Source organism: Talpa occidentalis, unplaced genomic scaffold (genome assembly GCF_014898055.3).
Source record: "Talpa occidentalis isolate TD23 unplaced genomic scaffold, MPIMG_talOcc4v2.1 talOcc4.378, whole genome shotgun sequence".
NCBI classification, from domain to species: Eukaryota; Metazoa; Chordata; class Mammalia; order Eulipotyphla; family Talpidae; genus Talpa; species Talpa occidentalis.
Window position 1 is genome coordinate 14032 of NW_023604051.1, and position 17571 is coordinate 31602.

Below are 17571 nucleotides of genomic sequence, written 5' to 3' on the forward strand. Positions count from 1 at the left end.
CTTTCAATATGTTATTTAGGAATCCCATAGTAGAGCATTAATGAGCAAGTCCCCATAACTGATTACAAGTCAGTTCTAGCAAGGGATGTAATTAAAGTCTCAGATGTTTCGATTTTCACAAATAGTAGTTTGTCGTCCCTTGGTGCCTTTTATCCACGCTCAGAGTTCTTTGCAATTATTAGCTCATTAGTCCTAGTGGATTTTTTAATTTAATTGTAAATTAGTAGACCCTACAGAGTTAAATATAAAACAAACCAAATGTTAATAGCCCATTTCATGAATATATATACACCAATGGCTCAACCTTTATTATCTCAACATACATTGATAATGTCAGCCGTAACTTCAGCTCTCCCTCTGAAGCACAATTCCATGATTCTTACATATTATTATTGCTGCACAGAATTTTTCTCAACCTGAAAACTGCTTTTCTTTTCAGTATTTTTTTACCTACTGTACCAAAGTTTATCTTTTCATGGAGTTTATATATAGTCCTCTTTGGTATATTAGTATAGCAAAAGAATCATGCAATTTGACAAAAAATAGAATAGCTTGATCAAATATTCCGATTACTGAGATATCAGTAATTATGTAATTATGTACCAGAGATCTTATATTTTCATTGCTTCCATTAATACCTTCAACCTGGGAAAGAAATAATGAACATAGTCAGTGTTCCTAAAATTCCTGGGAAACACTTAGCTTTGATCAGAAAGAAAATATTGGGTGTGGTTGAAGGACTGAAAGAAGATAAAGATTTATCACATGGATAAATGAAGACATGAACCTTGTTGACTCTGAATTTAAGAAAAGATAAGGAACCACAGAGTTGACAGCTAACGTTTTTTCTATCCAGCTTCCATTTATCTTCCAACTCCATCCTAAACCCTGAGAATCGCCCCTTCTCTCAGTCTGTTCCAGTGGTGTCATTCCATTTCTGATGTTTGGGTGTGCACATGGTTCAGTTCTGGCCAGAGTATTGCTTTCATGTGACCAAAGCGATTAGCCTAGTAGTGCTAAAACAAAATACCACAAACTAGGTGGCTTAAACAACTGAAAGCTACTGTCTTAACAGATCCAAGATCAAGGTGTCAGCAGAGTTCCTTCTGGAAGTTGTGAAAGAGAATCTGTTGCACATCTCTTTCTTAGCTTCTGGTGATTTGCTAGCATTCTTTGGAGTTTTTGGATTCTGCCTCATCACCAGGATCTCTGCTTACATTTTCTTTTTTTTTTTTTTTTTTTTTTAATAGAGGCATGTTTTTTTTTTTTTATTTGTTTGTTTGTTTTTGTTTATACATGCACTGGGTACAGTCAGAAGCGCGGAGGGTGAGAGAATTCACCAGAGCCAGAGCGGGGAGCAGAACAGGCAGAAGGACCGAAGTACACTGCTGAGGGGAGCAGCGGGCGGCAGGAGAGGTCTGCGCGCCATGTGGGACCCTCCTCCGGTGGCCGGGGGGCAACCGGGGATCGAACCGGCGCCACAGAGGCCGCGGGCAGCTTCGCAACCCAGCGCTCAACCGCTGCACCACGGGGGAGGCCCCTCTGCTTACATTTTCACTTGGCATTCTCTATGTGCCTATCTATCCATAATTTTCCCCCTTTTAAAGGATGTCTGTCATGATGTACTATGGACCCACCCTCCTCCCCTTACCTCATCTTAACTATTTATACTTGCAATGACCCTGTTTCCAACTAGGGTGACATTCCTGGATAATGGGGGCTAGGACTTTTACTTATGAATCTGAAGAGGGCAGAATTCAATCCATAACAGTCCAATACATATGCATAAGCCAATTAGACTCAATGAGTCTCAATTAAACTTTCACAGTGAATCCTCAGAAATAGTCTCAATCTTTTTTCTCCACTATACTAAAACATGCAGAGACTGGAACTGCTGTAGTCATCTCATAACTGCTCAGTGGGGTGAAGGTCTGCAGAAATGAGTTTAACACTGTGGTAGCAGAGCCTTATTGAACATCAGGGAAACTCTTATTTGAAGTCAAATATGCTCTTAATTTCTCAGTTATGTGAGGTAAAATTTATTCCTGTTTTAGAGACTTAGAGTCACCTCTTGTTTTAAAGCCTAGAGTCACTTTCTGCCCATTGCCACATAAACACTGTCATAATTAATATGATTAGAGTTGGATTAGAGGTGGGGTATTATGTGAGCTACAAAAAGAAGGATGATAAAATGATTATTTCATATCAGACTCAATTTGATGAATTCTTGAGCAGTAATATGTAGTACCTCAAATGCACTAGTGAATCTAATCATTCTGTTACTATGAAATATTGGATCCCTCCACCCAGAACAAATATACAAGACACAATTTCCTGAAACAACAACTCTCCCAGCAAAGGATCAAGCTACATATTTCCAAGTGCTGACGTTTGCCTTTTGGGGAATAAAGAGACAGACTGACTGTAAGACAGCAGAGAGCTAACAGGATCACAGGTCAAATGCAGAGTAAATGACCACAGGAACATGGTCCTCATTCAGGGACAATTCCAAACAGTAGAATTAGAAATGATGGTGAATTCAAAGGTAAAACTGTTTTGGGGAATGTAATGAGGCCTTGACCTTCACAGTGTGTAGTGGTCATGGCAGTATGCCAAGCATAGGAGGTTCATCACTGAGAAATGTTCAGGAGGAGGGATGAAGAGGTGTAAGGCCTATCTTCCAAAAGCATGGTAGATAGTAGCTATCAGGCAAATGTGTTAGGGGGCAAGGGAACTGACATTGTATAGAGATCTCCATTGTATCAGTATGTAATAATCATAACTACTTTGATTTCTGTTAATTTAGAGAACTCAGGAAATATTTCAATACATAAATAAGAGTTTAGCTTTGGAACCTCAGATTTTTAATTGCAAACTCACTGCAGAACTGCAGCCTTCTGATATGTGATACATGTATGACTGTATGTGATAGCCTTTGTGCCTTAGTTCTGGTCTTCTTGGTCTACTTTTTAATCCAGCCACAATTTTATCAACCAGCTTCAGACAAATATGTAACCTCAGAACACCTCTCCTGACTGTCTGCATTTGTTCTGCTTTGTAATGCAGGTCTTTTCTGACATTGTATGTGGGAAGTTTGTGGGAATTGTATGACACATGAGAAAATTAGAGAATAACCATTTGATGAGACAATCCTTAACTAAATAGGAGGTGGGAGCTGGTGCATGAATGACCCCCTCTTTTGTCTTTCCAGTTAGCAATTATGAGGTAATTTTCTGCTTATTCCTCAGCCAATCCAAGCAGAATCCAGCCTCAGCCTACAGCAGTGACCAACTCAAGAACACTCCTTCTATTGACTTACCTCCTTCTACATGTGACCTTGAAGCCTGACTTTTCCCCCTGGGATTACTTCCCAAATCAAGGTACCTACATTCAAGTGCTTATTTCAGATTCTGATATCTGGAGGGGTTGGGGGGGGTGAAGTCTACTAAAATGACCTTCAGTTCTCTGTCTCACAGCTGGAATTTCATATGGTTCAAGGGACTTGTAAATCACTAACTCTTTACAGTTGGGGACATTAGAAAGAGTTGCTGATGTATGAGAAATAACAGGTCACACGTCTAAATTGGCAACTTAGTATCAGATCTTGTGATTTGGGTTCATATTTAAAATCCTTACACACACACACACACACACACACACACACACACACACACACACACAAGATAAGAAGCCACACTTCTGAATTGGTATTGAATCTGGGTTTGGAAGTCTGTCCCAAGTCCGAGGACCCCAGGTGGGTTCTTTCTCAGTTCTCGTGTTCAGCAAGGAAAGAATTCAACATTGAGACCAAAGTTACAGAAAAGCAAGAGAATTATTGATAGGTAGGAAGAAGAACAGGAAAGCTCTCTTAGCAGAGAGGGGTCTCAAGTGGGTAGCCGATTGAGGTGACAAAAAGCAGGTGCTTATATAGATATAGTGGGTAAGGAAAGGGTTTTGGCTGTTTGGTGTCTCTGAGTTGTGTCTCTTGCCGATTGATGGGGGGCTGTGGGGGTCTCCTTAGGCTACTGAGGCCCACTGAGTTGCCCCACAATACCCAGCCTACCTTTTGTGGAAACTAGCTTTATTTCATTGCTGCTGTGCTGTTATGTTGATGTTCTGAACAATCCACTTGTAACTGAACTGGGGGGGGACACCCTACTGGTCTGCAATTGTTTCTCAATCAAGCTGATAAAAAGATGTAGGGTTTGTTCCTAATTGACTGCCTATACCCATTTCCTAACTTCCTCCTTCAGGATCACAGTCAAAATAGCTATGGGTGATGAAAGAGTATGTCTTTGATTGCCCACACGGCCCTCCAAAATAAATATTGTATTCCTTTATGAACTGTCTATAAAGTCAGATCACTCAAACTCTGAAAACTTGATAATTGGCTTTTGTAAAGATTTGCTTCTTGCAATCTATGGAGGATGAGAGGGGATAGTAAATGATGGTAGGAAATTTATAACCATCTACAATATTTTTTCCCAAGCTTGGGTGCAACTTCAGAATCACATGGAGAAAATCCTTTTTTGAAATAATGAATTTCTGAGCTCCCTCCTCAAAGGTTTTAACTTCATAGATCTATGCAGGAATCCTGAGATCTATATTATTAAAAACATCCCAAAAGATTCTGACATGTAGTCACATTTGGGAAACAGTGATCTAAATAATTCATGCAAGAGATTTTAAGAGAATTCATTACTTAAAACGATAAATATTTCTACCATGGGGTTGAAAGTTCAGGTATTTAATGTTGTGCCCAAGATCAGCAGACTCGGCGAGCATAGCCTCCAAGAATCCAAAGACAGCTGATGCAAACGCAAAAGGGAGTTTATTACGGGCTCGAGACCGGGCCCTCGACACGCACCGATGCAACGGCAGAGGTCGAGAGCCCCGAACAGAGGAAGCAGGGGTATCTTATTGGGTCGCGAGTGACGCGAACTTTGCAAGAAGCTGGCAATTACTCATTGGCTACTACAAAGGCATTTTGGCGCGCGCGGTTAGTTTCAAACTGATTGGACGGTTAGAGATGCTGTCCCATTTATGGATAGGACTGCCCTCATTGGTGGCTGGGGTGGTCTGCTTTTCGTCACCAAGTGGAGTGAGGGTTGTGACTGCTGAAACTATCTCCGGAATGCGGCTGGACAAGGACTAACATAGCAAGGTGGAGGATATACAAATGGCGAAACCTCGGCTAAGCTTGGTTCCACATTCCCCCCCTTTTTTTTTTTTTTTTTTCTGAAAAAACGGCTAGTCAGCTAAGAAAACAACAGCTACCAAGCCTTTATCCGTTAGTCAGTCTCAGAATTATGGTTAAGTTCAGCCACATAATGTGTTCACAGGTTTATAGGTACAGGAAAATTTAAAATTGCCATCCTTATACAAAACACTGACTTTTTCTGGGTCATCTCAGACCATGACCTCTGAAAATCAGACTCTAAACCATCTATCTAGTCAGCAAGAGGTATTATCTTCAGTAACAAATGAGAATTACTCTGCTCAAACAAGGGATCTCTCTCCAGTTAGCCAGTCACAGAGTTATTCATTTGGTCACTAAACATCAGCTATTGAATAAAACAGGTTGCTGCCCACCAGTTTTAATACTAACCCCTTTTTATTTCCTCCTTGCATAAATGAGTCTGTTGCTCTAATTAAAACACTCTCTGTTATCACTTGAAGGAAACCAAGGCCAACGTTAACACATTTTTTAGTTGTTATCTCTGAAGCCTTCCTAAACTCTTCAGAGGTCCCCTCCTGCACTGTCCCTAAAACTGCCTAATTACCTAACTTGTCTAGGTCAATCCAAAGAATTGGAGTAAGGCAGAGCAAGTGGCCCTTTATTTACCAAAAAGATGATCTTTTTGTCTGCCACTTTTAGGGTCACCCGAGGCTTATCCATATAAACAGTAAACAGGGGAGCTTGTCTCACCTCTGGGCTTCTTCAGAGGTCTTCTCCTGCACTGGATTCTTCATCAGAGGCAGCTGACCGTCAAGCCTGTCCTCCCATCCTGGCCCGTGGTTTGGGCTGGCCCCCTCCCTCTCTGGAGAGTGGGACAGTCCCCCTTTTCAGAGCCTTGTATGATGGCACTGAAGGCATGGCCCTGGGACAGCTTTTTGCAGCTGAGGTATCCTGGTTGCTGGCAGTGGATGCAAGCTGGCAGCCCATTGAGAGGTTGAGGTCCCGAATGCCCTAGGGCGCATGGGGCCTTGGGTGAGTCTGAGGTGGCAGAATACTGTGATGGCAACTGCCATCTACTGGGCCCTTTTCTTGCCTCTCTTCCTTTTTTTTTTTTTTTTTTTTTTTAGCAAGTTCCCTTTATATTACTGTAGGCCTTGAAGGCTATGTCTAATAAAAGTGTTAAGAGGATTTTAGGCCCTTGATTTAGTCTCCGGAGCCTGCACCTGATGTCAGAACAAGGATGGCTAAAAGATATATATTTTAATTACACATTTTATACGTTTTATACAATTTTTATAAATAGAGACTAGAGACCACTTGGATATTAAGTGACACCAAAACAGTGAATAATATTTTTTAAATTTTGAATAATTAAATATTATATATTTTTTATATAGTGTCTACATATAATACTGGAGAGAAAAATACAGGAAACACAAAAGTTATTATGCTGCCTTTTTTGTGAAGAAGCTAACTAGTTTTTTACCATTTCTGTCATTAACTATAAAACAGGTGTTTGATATAAATTATTTTACTTTACCTTGTTTACCTGTCCTGTGTCTAAAATGCTACTATTTTTACATACACACTTTTGCATATAACACCTCTTTGCCAGGGGCACATGGGATAAAATAGTTGGTTTTTTTTAACCAAGCAATGAATAGGCAATTGCCAAAATTCAGCAATGCATTACCAAAAGGCAAGGATTTTATAAAATACAAAACTGAAATTTTTAGATTTACTTAAGAAGCTAAAATTTTTATACTAATTTTTAACCAGAGTTTAGACTATTAAAAACAATTATAACATTATACAGTTTATAGAGTCAAGGCCAAAATACAGAGATACAGGACTCCTGGGAAAAGAAGTTAAAACACGCATAACAGTATAAGGTATTACCTTTACTTACTTGTATTTAGAATTATTACATTTTAGTTTTTAATCTCTGCATGTAAGACACCATAATAGCTGTTTATTATTTTTTTAGAATGCACAATTTAGACACATTTTTAATTAAAAAAAATTTTTTTTTAGTTGAGATGACATTAAACTTTAGTCTCCTTACAATAAGGAACAAAATGTAAACCTGAAAGTTTAGTAAATGGTTAGTAAATTTTTATTATTAAACTTAGCAAAACTTTAGTTTAGTTTTAGTTTTTTCTTAGAACTGGAATTTTAAGTCAACTTCAGAGTTGTCACTGTAACAATTTTATATACCAAGTCTTTTTTTTTAGGCAAGCACTAGATATGTTACAGGGCAGGAGAGGGGCAGCCCAGACCCCAAACCTGCCTGTTTTAAATAGGTTCTGCCATTAGCTGCATCAACACAAAACATACAAGACTTTAATGGAAGGAACTTTAATACAATTAGGAGACAATACAGGAAAGGCAAATAATTTAGTTTCTAATTAAGCACCCAAAGTGGGTAAAACTCTGTCCCCTCGTGGGTAAAACTCCGTCCAAATGGGATTGGCCCAAGCCAGGCCCCAAAGCCTGCCACAAGTTTAAGGCCTCTTCCAGTGAGGACCCACAGGAAAGGGTTAGAAACAACCAGACAAGCTCGGAAGGAAAAGAGCAAAATTAAAATCAAGATAAAAGTTGCCATTGTCTCCTCCCCACGGGTCTCACCCACATCTGTGTTACCTAGTCCACAACCAAAAGGCAAGCGCAGTTTTTTTATGTGTCTTTAGGCTCCATGGGCCTCCTCCAGGTTTCCTTCTGGATTTTTTTTTTTTAATTTTGCTTTTTTTTTTCCCTTTTTTGGGTGGGGCAGGGAACCTGGAATTTCCCCCTTTCCTGGGACCACCCTGTTACAGATAGATTGACAAAAGCAAGAAAGAAAAGGAAAAAAAATAGACACCTAATACTAATATACATTTTTTTCAGTAACTTGTCCATATGGCTTTAGATGTTACCTTGAATTTTGCAAAGAAGTCTAGTCCTTTACTGGGAGAATATATTGTTTTTTTCCAAGGGGAAAAGACAAGTAGATTAGTCTTCCTGGAACAAGATCTTATTAAGAGAAGTTTAGATAAAAGCCTAGAAGTAAGTTTGTTTGTTAGCATAGGCCAGGTTAATTATTATTTTTTTCGTACAGCACAAGTAAACATATTAAACAAAGCAAAGCACCAATTTTTTTTTTTAACACTTAAACTTAAGGCATGTATGCTTTAAACCATTAAATTTTGAATTAGCTTTTGTTTACTACAATTTTAGATCGCAATTTTAAAATTTAGGATTTTTTTTTTTTTTTTTTTTATAGGCGCCATTTACAATTAATTTTCCGGAGGCAAAAATTAAGAACAAAGAGATTTTTAATTTTTATTTGAATTTTTTTTTTTTTTTTGCCACATGTACTAATTTTAAGAAACAGTTATTTTTAACCGATATTTGCAAAAACACTGAGAAACTACAATTTAGTAAACTTTAGTTTTTTTTTTTTTTTTTTTTTTTTTTTTTTAAGGTGGACAAAGGGACAGACTAATTTTCCCACAGCTGGAAGGCAGCAGAGATATACCAGTGATCTCAACACTGGAGAAAATGTCCAGGCAGCTGCTTGTTGAGATCAGAGGCAGCGTTTCTTACCAGCCAGCTGTTGTGACTTTTTAGTCCCCAGTATTTTACTTTTTGCCTTGACTGTGTCCAAAGACAGTGGAGTAGGCATTGCCTGACCCATGGTTACGAACACACAAACGCAACAAAAGACAACAAACACCAGGAATAAAACAAATTAGTTTTTTTTTTTTTTTTGAACTTTCCCCAAAAGGGGGACCTGCCCCAGTGCTGCCCCACAAGGGGTACAGATAACCAATTAGAGGTCCCTGGGTAAGACAAACCCAAAGTTTTAAGAACAAACACACTAAACGAACCAAAAAACAAATTTTTCAAACGGGCCCCATACAAATGCTACCCCAGTGCTGCCCCAGGGGATAGCCATTCAGGTGGTCCGGGGACGTCTCCCCTGGTCCACGCCAAGACACCTACCAGCGCATCCACTTAAGCGTCTGGCTACCAAATTACAGGTTTGCAAACAATTCCACAGGACTGAGCACAAAAATACAAATACAGGTACTCAGTACTTTTACAGGTTTGCAAACAATTTTACAGGTACTGAGCACAAAAATACAAATACAGGTACTCAGTACTTTACAGGTTTGCAAACAATTTTACAGGTACTGAGCACAAAAAAATACAAATACAGGTACTCAACTACAGGTCTGCAGACTCAACTTCACCACTTACCTGTGCGCTTTAATGGCTCCCTTCAGCCGTTTGGTGGTTGGGGTCTGTGCTAGCCGATCCCGGACGAGCCCCCAAATGTTTGTGCCCAGATCAGCAGACTCGGCGAGCATAGCCTCCAAGAATCCAAAGACAGCTGATGCAAACGCAAAAGGGAGTTTATTACGGGCTCGAGACCGGGCCCTCGACACGCACCGATGCAACGGCAGAGGTCGAGAGCCCCGAACAGAGGAAGCAGGGGTATCTAATTGGGTCGCGAGTGACGCGAACTTTGCAAGAAGCTGGCAATTACTCATTGGCTACTACAAAGGCATTTTGGCGCGGCGGGCGTTTTCAAACTGATTGGAACGGTTAAGATGCTGTCCCATTTATGGATAGGACTGCCCTCATTGGTGGCTGGGGTGGTCTGCTTTTTCGTCACCAAGTGGAGTGAGGGTTGTGACTGCTGAAACTATCTCCGGAATGCGGCTGGACAAGGACTAACATAGCAAGGTGGAGGATATACAAAATGGCGAAACCTCGGCTAAGCTTGGTTCCACATTTTCCAAGTCACATTTCCTTATTTTCAAGGGAGAAAAATTCTTAACTTCTTAACCTGGAAATAGAAGTTTAGAATTTATTTTTCAGAATAAAAGTTCTAATTACATACATGTATATTTTGTTCTTTGTGAAAATTAACATGAGATTTTTTTTCTTATAGTCATTTTTGTAGGCATTTATAATCTTTGTTCAAAAGAAATTATCTCTAGGTGTTGTATCATAATGGAAAGTATACATAGTTAATGATAGCTATTTCATCACTAATTAGTATTAATTAAGGTGCAAGTAAGACTTTGATTGACAAAGGTAATTAAGTTGATATTCCTACTCAAATATGCATGTTCCTAAAATTCATTAACTAGTTTTAACCATTAAAATTTTTTCTAATAGATTCCAAAAGTGGATTTGGCTTTTTCTTTTGTTTTTCATAAACTACTTTAATAATTGGCTATGCCTTTTTGTCCAGATGAGTCCACAGTTGTATAAGATTGCTGAAAAATGAGTTCAGATCATTTGAGAGTATGGCATTCCCTTTGAGATTGGAAACCAGTTTTGTTGTTGTTTGTTGCTTTTGATTGGTTGTGATTTTGTAAACAAAGATATAGCATGAATGATTATTTTAATAAGAAAGTTTACAAATATGAATTGTTCTCTTGATAGAAGTTTTGCTGGATATGTTCTTTGGCTAAGGGATTTTCTGACATGATGAACTCAGATGAGAAGAGGTTTTTATAAAAATGGAATTAATTTTTATAATTGTAAATCACAAATTGTGAGTATAGAGTTCCTTATTTCTCTGTGGCAGACATGTAGTTACCATAGAGAATAAAAAGAAAAATGTAGTCATGGTGGAAAAAATCAAACTGCAATTAAACATATAGAAAAATAGTAAGTAACGTGAAATTTCTATTGATTTATTTAGTATCTACTCTCCTAAGTACTGTCCTAAAGAGTAGGATATATTAGTGAATAAAAACAGAACAAAATCTCTGCCCAGTGGGGGACTTGACTTGCATTTTATCTTTTTTATTTGTCCTTCTTATTAAAAAAAAAAATTCATGATAGTACCAAAGGGGACCTCCCTGGTGGCACAAGGGGTTAAGATACAGCACTATGAAGCAATCCACAGCCACTGCAGCATGAGTTTGATCCCTGGCCAGGGAGGTGACCCACATGGCACAGCAGACCTCACCTGACTCGCCTGGTGCTCCCCTCAGCAGTGTATTTCAGTCGATCTGCCCGTTCTGCTCCCCATTCTGTCTCTAGTGAGTCCTCTCACCCTCTCCCCCCAACACCTCTGGCCTGTACCCCAGTTCTTATATTCAGACAAGCAGCTATAAGTAATTCTCATTTACCTTTGGTACTATCTTTTTTTTTTTTAAGATTTATTTGTTTAATCAGCTTTACCTTCTTTGTTATGATTCATGGGAACACCAACAACACTTGAAAGTATACATGAACTTATAGAAATTGTCCTAAATCTTGACACTGCAAAGTAAGTGTTGGACCATCGATAAAACTTATGATCATCTGATCTGAAGTGCCTACATGAAAATTTTGATGTCTGTCTCATTTGGCTATGTATCCAGTATTCAGAAGGCATCTGCTATTCAGTCTCAATAGAGTGTATTTAAAATGAGATGAATATTTGACTAGTACTAAAATGAGTAAGTTATAATGAAGTTCTATGAGAAATTAGAGTCAAGTTAGCAATTTAATAAGAAATTTAATGTTCTGAAAGGCAAGTTGATAAAGAGTCTGATCCAAGCCAAACATTGGATGTCTTCAAAGCAGTGAATCAAGTTCAGTCTTTTTTTGTCTCATCATGTTTTGCCTTTGACTGGCTGCTTTCCATCTAGGAACCTTATTTGTGTCACTGATCTTGGAAATAGAACATTTTATTATAGTTTATTAATGGAGTTTAAAGTCCTCAAAGGGGGCCTCCCCTGTGACACAGCGGTAGAGCACTGGGCTGCGAAGCTGCCCACAGACTCTGCAGCGCCAGTTTGATCCCCCGCCACCGGTGAGGGTCCCACATGGCGCGACAGACCTCTCCTGCTGCGCCCGCTGCTCCCCTCAGCAGTGTATTTCGTCAGTCTGTCTGTTCTGCTCCCCATTCTGGCTCTGGTGAATTCTCTCACCCTCCCGCACTTCTGACTGTACCCAGTGCTTGTATAAATAAATAAAATGAAAATAAAAAAAAATAATAAAGTCCTCAAAGGATTGTAACAATGTTGGTTTTTGAGGTAGAAGCAAAGCATACTAATAATAGGGCATGTGGCAGGGTGCTTTAACACTTGTATAAAAAAGGAGAAATAAGATCTACAATAAAAGTGCTTCTGAAACTAAAGATTAATAATGGCCAGGCATTTTGGTCACTATAGAAAAGTAGGATTTTGACAAGTCCTTTTTTATTCTTTTTTCCTTCCTGTTTTGTCTGTTCTCTTCTACTTCCTTTATTTCTTCCTCCTCCTTTTCATTCTTTTTTGTCTTCTTGTTTTCTCCTTTAAATTAAGGGATTGGGGGTGAAGTTTTTTAAAAGATTTATTTATTTTTATACAAGAGCTGAGGTACAGGACAGGCACAGGAGGGTGAGAAGATTCACCAGCAACAGAGTGGGGAGCACAACAGGCAGACTGATGAAATACACTGCTGAGGAAGTAGCGGGTGCTATAGGAGAGGTCTGCTGCACCATGTGGGTATCTCCCTGGCCAGCCAGGAATGGAATGAGTGTTGCAAAGGCTGCAGACAGCTTCACAGCACTGTGCTCAAACTGCGCCGCCACCAGGGAGGCCCCAGGGTGAAGATTTTGCATGTATTATACTTTGGGTCATTTTGGAGTACTCCTAAATGGAAATGTGGCTTTGTTATTCTTTGCAAGCTGCTTATGCTGTTGTGCCTAGATTCTAGATCTACCGTCAGTGACAGTCAATTAAGGATGTTTATGTTTAAGAGCAGGACCACCAAGTACATGATTATCAGACTTTGCTCCCACTTTAGTCATATGTGGAGTTCTACAAATGGGGTCTAGTCAGAGAGCCTGCTGGGACTGGGGGTGAGGGTTTCTCATTAAAGTGTTTATTTCTATGGTAACTGAATTTAGCGCCACTTTTGCAGCCTTGTTGTTTTGTGAATCAATTCTGTCTTTTGTAAAGTTTGAACTAATTGGTGCTACATATGGATAATTTAAGATTCAATATAAAGAGCATATGTCACTATAGGAAAAAAATATAAAAACTGCTTGGGGAAGTTTTTACAAGGGTTTTTAACTGAAATTGGGGTAAATATCATAAGCTCCCTACCTAAAAAAACAGGGGTACTGAACTCAAATTTCCCGAGACTATCATTCCTGATTTCCAAAATTAGGTACTACTAGAACTTTCTATCATCCAGTTTTTTTTTTTTTTATAAGTACTACCAGTAGTTACCTGTTGTATCATTTATCTCATTATATTTTACCTTTTTTCTCTTAGTGAAGGATTTATCTTTGAATGCCTTTGGATTTATTGAGGAATAAATGGGGGTGTCTCTAGGTGATCTATCAGTAACCAGATGTTCAGAGAATCCAGATCCATGTGGAAATATTTCCATGCTCATGTCAATTAAAGTTTTCTAAGAGTCTCCTAGCTTGATGACTCTCTTCTACATTATACAGGGTGTGAAGGGGCTACAGCTTCTGAAGTGGGGCAAGAGAGTTTGGAGAGTCCTCAAATTAGGATTTTCACAAAAATTGGTCAGATTCTTCTGTTATCACAGCTTAAGTTTTCTAGTTAAAGTGATATTAGTGTCTACTAATAAACCTTGTTTATATGAATGTAGCCATTAGATGATTACCTTCATGAGGACTGTAAGTAAGATTTTTTGCTCAACTCATGGTGTCTGCCAGGTGCTTCCTATTAATAGGACAATAGAAGAGCCTCTTACATATTTAAATCTGTCATGAATCCAAAGCATATTTTAGGGGATTTGAAATAGATTCATAATCTGAATGAAGCAAATTAGTGCTGTGCTGATTTTAACACTGAGAATGTTTTGGTTCAGTGATGTTTCTACATATATGCTAGACTATAGAAAAATTAAAGAATCAAAGTGATACGTAATTGATTATAGGCCTATGCATACACTATAGAAATACACTGTGATGTTAATATATAGTGGGATTATTGATAATTACCATTATTTTTATTTTCTAAATTGCATATAATAAGAATATATCGCATAAAATTAAAACATTTAAAATAACTACTTGGCTCATAGTGAAAACTGTTATCAAAAGAAAACAAAAATCTTTTAAAACTTTGGCTTTATCACAATCTAAGAAGAATATCTGAATTTCTTTTTAATCCTCATCAATTTTTAAATCCTGGATAAAGAATTTAAAGTCTGCCTTTAAAATTTTACACACACAAAAAAAAAGATTTAGAATTTTAGAGTGAACAGACATTATTACTTCCTGTGATTTTTCATCCCCTAAATCGAAAACCTCCAAAACCCTTGTGTCCCTGAGTCAGAGTTTCTGATGACTTAATTTTTCGGGAAATGTAGGGCAAAGGTTGATGATCAAAGGACATTTTCAGAAATCAAGTGAGGTCAGAGATCACTGAGTATATCTTTACCATCTGGGAGCCCAGAGCCAACAAAGACTGTCATTTTCTTGAAAACACAATTTACCTGGGGCTTTCAGAGTTCACTGAGGGTGACTTATAGCTTTAGGCATTTCAATTTTATTCCAGGTTAAGTAAAATTATTGTGTTATTTTTAATGATAAAATATATGTTTATTTTAGAGAACACAACCCGGGAAAAGAAAAGATCTGTAAAATCAACACTATTACCCGTGAAGAAAAAGGCTAACAGTTGTGTTTCCTTTCAGTATTTTTCCATGTCTATTTTTGCTCAATGCACAACTTAAATTTTTACTTTGCTTCCTAAACCAATAAATTTAAATTGTTGGTTCACAAATGGGAAAGTAGAGTGGAAAACCCAGTCATCTGGGAACAGAGAGCCATGGATTCAATTGTCAGTGTCCCTTGTTTGAAGGTATAAGTGTATTTTGGCAGTTTCTTTGGATAGTTGGGAGGATGGAGTGGTAGATCAGAATGATTTGGAGAAAAAAAAAAATCACCTGATAAGTGTGTTAAAATACAACTGTGACTTCAGTCTCAGATATTCTTATTCAGTGATCTTAAGACCAAGAATCTGTATTTTCAGTAAGTACCCCAGTGATTATGTTGCCAGAAATTATGGGACCACCCACTGAAAATCAGTGAATTAGATCACACTTTTTCCAGAACTTGCTAGGTAGGAGTTGGAAAAGTCCATCGATCATAGAGGATGTGCAGGACACAAAAATTGCCAGCCCTGCCTTTCGTGAGTCTAAGAAACCCAGGACAAGTGGTTCCCTGCATAGCTGATGGAGGGACCACAGCTGTACTCTGTAGGTGCTCAGCCTTTAGCACCCAGCACATATCATGCACATTTTTTAAGCTTCATGACATACTTTCCATCTTTTCCCTTCACACATGCTTCCCATCACCGCTCATACTGGAAACTAGTTCCCTTGACCCCTTTCCAAGTATCTTACTACTTTTCTATACTTCAAATCCTGATTTTCAGCATTCCCAAACAGTATCTTTCAACAATCACTTTCCCAGTTCTGCAGTCTTTTCTGTATTTCAAAGGTAATTCTTCTCACCCCTGTGTACTTATTTCTTTCATTAGGTTTCATTAGGTTTATAATATAGTTAGTTCTCTTACCACCCCCTATAAACTGAGTTATCCTACTGCAAGCACAGTCCTTGGCACAGAATTGCAATTAGCAAATAAATATACAGTCTTTTTTTTTTTTTTTTTTGCATGGCGTAATTCACTTTATTTCCTGGTATAAACTCTTCTATGTGGTGCGACAGCTGGCCGCCTGGGTTCTCTGCACAGAGACTCTTGTGTGGGTCTTCACCAGGTGGTCAGTGAATTCCTGGTAAGGAGACTTGGTGAACACGGTCTCTTTCCAGAGGTCGGGGGTGAGATAGCTGTAGGTCTTGGAGATGGCATCAAAGGTGGCCTTGGCAAAATTGCCCAGGGTGGCGGTACTGCCCCTGGCCGAGGTGTAGCAGTCATCGATACCGGCCATCATCAACAGCTTCTTGGGCACAGGCGCAGATATGATGCCAGTGCCCCTGGGGGCGGGGATGAGGCGCACCAGCACAGAGCCACAGCGGGCAGTCACCTTGCAAGGGACGGTGTGGGGCTTGCCAATCTTGTTCCCCCAGTAGCCTCGCCGCACAGGGACGATGGAGAGCTTAGTCAGGTGAGGATGCCACCGCGGATAGCAGTGGCTACCTCCTTGGAGCATTTAACGCCCAAACCGACATGTCCGTTGTAGTCCCCAATGCCACAAACGCCTTGAATCTGGTCCGCTGCCCGGCGCGGGTCTGCTTCTGCACGGGCATGATCTTCAAAACCTCGTCCTGAGGGACGGCCCCAGGAAAAAGTCAATGATCTCGGATTCCTTGATGGGCAAGGAGAAGAGGTGTATCTCCTCCAGCGACTTGATCTTCATGTCCTTGACCAGGCGGTCCAGCTTGGTGACGGGGATCCACTCATGTCCTAGGCCTTGCCTCCGCGAGCTCCAAGGCCCCGCGGCCCCCCACCCCCGGCCGCGACCCGGCCCCGACCCCGCGCCGGGTCCGCTGCTGAAGCCTCCGCGGAAGCCGCCACAGCCTCCCATTCCAGGGCCCCGGGCCTCCGGGCCCTCCCGCGGCACCGGCGTCGTCCGCCATTTGGTGTGTTCGCGGAGAAGAAGCAAATTATCAGTCTTCTTAAGGCTTGTATGTTTAAAAGGACAAAGTACATAGATACAGTATGGTTTTCCCCTCTTGGTTAAGTTCTGTGTTTTTTAGAAGCCATATTTTGAAGTTTCTTCTCATTTCAGCAGCATTCATGGTAATTCATCTTTTCTGAAATAGCAGGAGTATGTCACTTTTTATACTTACACATACATCCTGAGGTAGGATTTCCTTTTAAATTTATTTCAATCAGTTGGCCTGATTTTCATCAGAGACTTCATTTTAAGTTCTTATGTTATCCTCTGATCAGAATAACTACTCTGTAAAGGAAAGGAATAAAATGTTCAATGAAGATAGTCATGTCTATTGACACTGTATTAAAATGCAAATGCAATGCAAACTGGAAGATGTTGAGTAACCAAATATTCTGGATCATTTCTGAGTCCAGGAGAAAAATTCAAATGACTCATTTTTCTATAGCCAGCATTTGCAAACCTCTATGTACATACCCTTTGAAAGAAACAAGGAAACTGCAGAAGTGAACCAGAGGTTATTCATTTTTCATGCTTGGTAACTCAGTGAGAACACATACTGACATTTTCTAACCTTCAGTAATCCCCCTTCATCTGTAGTTTCACTTTCTGTGGTTGCAGTTAGCCATGTTTAATCATAGCTAAAAATATTATGTGTAGTAAGATTTTTTGAGAAAGAGCAACTGTGCACATTCATGTAAATTTTACTACAATATAAAGTTATACTTATTCTGGCTTACTACTAGGGTCAGTATTATTCTCTTACTGTGCCTGATTTGTAAGTTAAGGTTTATCCA

The 17571-nt window shown here is 39.4% G+C and overlaps 1 pseudogene; it reads right to left on the minus strand.

Moving 5' to 3' along the window:
* Positions 1-15850: 15850 nt before the first annotated feature.
* LOC119256678 (40S ribosomal protein S2-like) lies at positions 15851-16736 on the minus strand (annotated as a pseudogene).
* Between the last annotated feature and the right edge of the window lie 835 nt (positions 16737-17571).